This window comes from Chrysochloris asiatica, unplaced genomic scaffold, assembly GCF_000296735.1.
Source record: "Chrysochloris asiatica unplaced genomic scaffold, ChrAsi1.0 scaffold00283, whole genome shotgun sequence".
In the NCBI taxonomy this organism is placed as follows: Eukaryota; Metazoa; Chordata; class Mammalia; order Afrosoricida; family Chrysochloridae; genus Chrysochloris; species Chrysochloris asiatica.
In genome coordinates this window covers 3,246,218-3,252,371 of record NW_006408801.1, presented here as the reverse complement: position 1 = coordinate 3,252,371, position 6,154 = coordinate 3,246,218, and the positions used below count along the sequence as shown (strand labels likewise).

At 42.6% G+C, this 6,154-nt stretch overlaps 1 pseudogene; it reads right to left on the bottom strand.

The window, feature by feature from the left end:
* Positions 1-461: 461 nt before the first annotated feature.
* LOC102822028 overlaps positions 462-6,154 on the bottom strand; it is a 34,910-nt pseudogene continuing 29,217 nt past the window's right edge.

Genomic DNA, 6,154 nt, shown 5'->3' with positions numbered 1-6,154 from the left:
ACTGAAGGTGGGCTTCTGACTCAGGCTCCATCTTTATCAATAGCAAAGGCCAGGCTATCTTTTACAACAAAGCACCCCAGCTGACCCTACTCCTTCCTCTCCCAATCCAGTCACTCCACTCATCCCTGGCCACAAGACAGAAAAGCTATTTCTAGCATCTCCTGGGAAGAGAGAGCTTTCTTTCTTTCTTTTGTTTAAGCAAGTAAATCCATCATTTTTCTCTTTTCCAAGATGGCTGATGTTATGGTATTCTACGAAGTCAGTGCTTACTTAGCTCACTCACAGTGCTGCTGTTGGCTGATGCTGTGTCGGGATTTTCAATGTGGTGTGTTTTCAAGCCTCACTCACACAACTTCTCATGCCCAAACATTCAGCATGCATGCACACTCCTCACTTCCGGGTTTTCAAAAGATTGGAGATTTCCATTGGGGATCTCAGGTTATCATCCCAATGGTAACAGATCAAGCTTGGTTCTTAAATTTCCTCAGGTCTTTTGTTGCCCATGTAGCAAGGGCCTTTGCTTTGTTAGTCTTTGATCTCTGTCCTTAAGTCAACAGTTCATGGATCATGGGCCTAGCTTCTACTAATATTAGTACATCTTTCCCAAATGCTGTACATAAATCCTCTATCAGTCCAGCAGCACAAGTGACTACTCCATCTGTATGATCCTCATCTCCAGCAATGTCAATGTCAATGAAAGACAGAATGAATTCTACTCTGGGCTGGACCAGTTCTTTTGGTCACCCTTCAATGCCTGGACAATTCCAGCAGATGTTCCTAAACAACCTTCCCTTAGCTTATTCAGACAATCCACCATGTTATAATCTGACTTGTCCACTTGAGCTTGGGAGGCCTGCTGAAGAGTGTTTAATACTACCTTAAGGTATTTTTTAAACTCGCCACCAATAGCAATTGCAATGTCACCAAACACTGACAGAATCTGTGGCTTCACAGACCTGTGGACATTCTCACTCCCCAAATTCTCCAGTAGCAGCTTCATCACCTCATCACAGAAAGGTAAAATGTAGGACTGCAGGGCATGGCATATATCTCCCCCTAAGCCCACAGTTGCCAAATAAACCTGGTACTCAGCATAATGTTTCAATCCAATGCTCAGGAAGGGTTTAAAGGCATCCATGAATTTTAGGAATCCACCACCCAAAACTTCCACCAATGTGCTAACTACCATCAAGGCATCCTCTTGCACTACTCCAGACTCAGCTATGCTCTAGAATATCCTTAACAAGGAAGCCATGACCACATCAGAGATCTGCAAAGCATCTTGGTGCTGCACTTTCTGGAGAACATTCTGGAAAGACTGGATCCTATCAGATGTGCTCCGAATATGTGACTCCATCTGAAACACTTGCTGCAGTTGCTCCATGATGACCCATGTTGTGTTTTGAACTGCAGGGTAGCAATCTTCGGCACTGTTTTTCACAATTTTCATTAGAGATTCTTGGGCAGCACTCATCAGGTTGTTCTGGTATTCATTAGGCCTATCTGTGGTCTCTAGAAGCTTCTGAACTATGAGTTCAAATGAAGAGGATAAACAATAGGTAGCTGGTTCTTCCTGATCACCAGCTACATCTGCAGGTTCATAATCAGCTCCAGCCAGACTGGAGAAAGCCCAGCACAAATTTGAAGTCACTCTAGGTTCAGCACTAAGGCTCTCAATCAGACACTGCATCAGGGGAGCCAAGTAGATATCATTGATGGCAGCTGCAGGGAGTAGTTCAAAAATTCAGCCCACAGTCCATGCAGTTATATCTCGAACGACACTGGGGTATTTCATGAATTTTATTAGGGTATGAATTGCCTGTATAACTAGTGGTTTGAGCTGACTGGGCTCTGGTCCCTCCAAGATACCGTCAAAAGCCATCACTGCCACAACCTGCTACCACCAGTCAGGGTTCTTAATGTGTTCTTTAATAAAGAGGAAGACATGTGGGACGATGTTGTCTTCACTGAATTAGTGGCCAGAAGCATGAGACACACTCTTGCTGATTTGCAGAAGTTCCAATCATCATCATCATCATTTTTGTCCTAGTTAGTTAGTGTCTGAGTGAGCATTAGAACCAGGTACTGAAGCGCTCCCTTAGCATAAAACGTCCTGGTGTGCTCAGGGGGCCATCCTTGTTCTACTGCCTTGGTACCCTCAATGGACAATTCCATTCCCTCATCACAGACATTGGACCAAAATTTGATTCCTTGCAGTGACACCTCATCAATGTCACTTTTCATTGTTTCAGTCGTGATAGCAAAGAGCAGGACCCATGTATGTCATGTTTTCACGTATTGATAATACAAGGACATTATCTTCACTAGATTCTGTAATGCAGCCACTGGTACCCACGTATCTGGATACTGCCTGACTTACAGACCACCTGCATAACAAAGTGTCTTTCAGACTCTTGGCCAAAGTTTGCTTTGGTGAACTCCAATGACTTCAGGAGTCATTGGACTAGGCTCTTCTTTACTCATTCCCTGGATTATGGTAGTCAGAATCTCATTGGATTTATCCTGTAGCTGCTCTGGGTCTATATCTTGGCAAATATAACCAATAGCTTCCAATGTCGACTCTTTTATGTGCTCTGTGGTGTTGGGGTTTGTGACATTGGCCACCAGCTAATGAATGAGTTCTGACCACTGGTTCACTTGGATCTCTGCACAAACAATACCAGCCACACATTGAAAGGCAGAACTAAGCTGGTAGATTTCTGTGCCCTAAGTCTGCAAAACATAGATCTTGACTTCCTGTCCAGCATTAGCATCAATAGCAAGCCATCTCTGCTGATATTGTACCTTAATGTCTGGATTCTTCCATGTGAGAGTTCTTGATTTGTAGATCAGCTGCAACTCTGGTAACTTGACTGCGTCCTGGATTTTTCAGTACTCTGGACAGTTCCACAAGGACGTGGGCAGGTTCTTTAGGGCCCCATGCTCCCGGAACTTCTGCTTTGCTTCCAGTTCTAGCCGATCCAGAGACATGGTCTTCTCCAGGATAGTGATAGCTCCATGGCGGAGATGGTGGCCGCGACTCCTTCTAAGATGACGGTCCTGTGTGTGTGGAGACTCTAACTGGCGCTGGGGGTTGGGAGACGGGGGTTACCACAAGCCCATTCACTGGTTCCCTTTTGCTAGTCGCTCTGACCCCTTCCTTCCTTCCTTCCTTCCTTCCTTCCTTCCTTCCTTCCTTCCTTCCTCCCTCCCTCCCTCCCTCCCTCCCTCCCTTCCTCCCTTCCTCCTTTCCTCCCTTCCTCCCTCCCAATTTGTTGCTAGCTACTGCTCCTCTGGCCATGGGGGAGGGACCCCTGGGCTGCTCAGAGCGTGCCTGATGCTCTGGTGGTGGAGGGGGAAAGAAGGAAGCTCTTTCCTATTTTTTTTAAATGATATTTTGCTTTCTATGGTAATCTTGATATCATCCCACTGCTTGTCTGGTTTTCATTCATAAGTGTCTGATGTATCAAATCTGTTCTTGAGATGGTCTCTAAATTCAGGTGGGGTATGTTTATATTTTTGATCTCTTGGACTTGTTTTCATTTTTGTCAGTTTCAGCCTGAACTTGTTTATGAGCAATTGGTGGTCTGTTCCACAGTCATCCCCTGGCCTTGTTTTTGCTGATGGTATTGAGCTTTTCCACTGTCTCTTCCCACAGATGGAGTCAATTTAATTCTTGTGTATGCTATCTAGGGAGGTCCATGTGTATAGTCACTTTTTATGTTGTTTAAAAAAGGTATTTGCAATGAGTAAGTCACTGGTCTCACAAAATTCTTTTATGCCATCTCCAGCGTCATTACTATCACCAAGGTCGTATTTTTCCAACTACTGATCTTCTTAGTTTTCTATCCTTTACTTTACAATCACCAGTAATTATCAATCATCATGATTGCATGTTTGACCAATTTCAGACTGAAGAAATTGGTAGAAGTTTTCAATTTCATCACCAGTGGCTTTAGTGGTTGGTGTGTAGATGTGTATAATAATGGTATAAAGTGGTCTTCCTTATGTTGTTGTTGTTGTTGTTATTAAGTGCTGTTAAGTTGGTTCCCACTCACAGCAATCCTGTATAGGGTTTCTGAGGAGTGGCTGGTATGCTTGAACTCTGAACCTGCTGATTCAAATTGACCCTACATTCCAGTTCTTATGCTACAGCACCACACCAGGGTCTTTCTTATAGGTGTATGGATATTGTTCTATTACAGAGAGCATTACATTTCAAGATAGATATTGAATTGTTTCCCAATTAACCATCAATATGATGCCATTCCTCTTCACTTTATTGTTCCTGGAATAGTAAACCATGTGACTGTCAGATTCAAAGCAATCAATACCAGCCCATTTAAGTTCACTAATGATACAGCATTGTTGGATCAGCACTGGACTGCCAACCACAAGGTTGATGGTTTACACCTACCAGTTGCTCTGTGTAAACCCTCTACAGGGACATAATGCATTGTAGCTGATTTGATAGCACTTAACAACAACACCACAATGCCTAGCATATGACCCTCATGCATTCCATTCATTTTTGACAACTTCTAATTTTCCTAGATTCATACTTCATATATTACATGTTCTGATTATTAATAGATGTTTGTAACTGGTTCTCCTCATTTTGAGTTGTGCCTTATCAGCAAATGAAGGTCTTGAAAACTTTACTCCATTCGCATCACCATGGTCATCTGTACTTTGAGAAGGCAGCTCTTCTCCAGTCGTATTTTGAGCACCTTCCAACCTGAGGGACTCATATTCCTTCACTACGTCTGACAATATCCCACTGCTATTCATAAGTCTTTCAATGTTTAACCCTTCAGAAATAGTCTGACTCTCCTTCCTCCCGGTCTGTCTTAGTTTTGGAGCTCCTCTAAAACCTGTATACCATCACAGGTATACCTGCTGTCACTTTAAATACTGGTAGCATAACTTCTGGTAGTGTAGTGGTTACGAATCAGGCTGTGAACTACAAGGTCAGCAATTCAAAACTACCAGCTGTTCCACAGGAGAAAGATGAGGGTTTCTGCTCCCGTAAAGATTTACAGCCTTGGAAACCCTGTACAGGGTCTATATGGGTCGGAACCGACTCCATGGCACAGAACCACAACAGCATAACTTCCAGCATCACAGACACATGCCAGCCACCACAGTAGGACAAACTGACAGACTTTATACAGTCAGCCCCTTTACCCAGGAATATTTAGTACAGGTGTCCCCGGGATTATGAATGAGTTCCATACCTAAATCTGTCTTTAAATTAAATTTGTACTTAACAACAGTTATATATGGATTATATCTAATGTCAAAGTCAAATGTATATATCAGTGTATATTATTGTGCTCTGTAGGATAAATACTGAACTGCTAACCACAGTGTTGGTGGTTCAAGGCCACAATCTGCTCTGAGAGAAAGGTGAAGCTTTCTGCTCCCACAAAGATTTACAGCCTAAGATATCCTATACGGAGTCTCTATGAGGCAGAACTGACTTGGAGGCACTTAACAACAAGAGCATAAATATAGACATATATGGAGTCCTGGCGTGGCTCTTTGGGGTAATGCACTGGATTGCAAGGTCAGTTTGAACCACACAACAACAACATATAGATACACTATATATGTATATATGGAGTCCTGTTGTGGTGCTGTAGGTTAATGCACTGGAATACAAAGTCAGTTTGAATTCCAGTGCATTAAGATCATCAGCCAGTGGTTCAAGATCATCAGCCACTCCTTGGAAACCCTATACAGGGTCGCTATGAGTCAGAACTGACTTTACAGTACTCAACAACAATATATATATATATATATATATATAATTATATACCTTTCTATGCATAAAAAGCATTAAGGAAACACCTCTAGATACATGAAACCATCTTTAAGATAAGAATGCAGTTGTGATGTTTTGATGTATCTTACCAAGTAGCTCCCATTGGTTATCATGAACCACTACATGTAGCTCTACTGTTAATATAAGGCTTTGCAGGGCTGCCTCATAACTATGGTTGCATGTGAGTCACCTGACCTAACACAGGGAGCACCTGCATATGATGCTAATTGCACCTGATCATTCTACATGCAGGACATAATTCAGCTTCCTCTGTCACCTGTGTTTTGGCATTGCTGAACAATGTTATTACTAAAAAAAAAAAAAAAA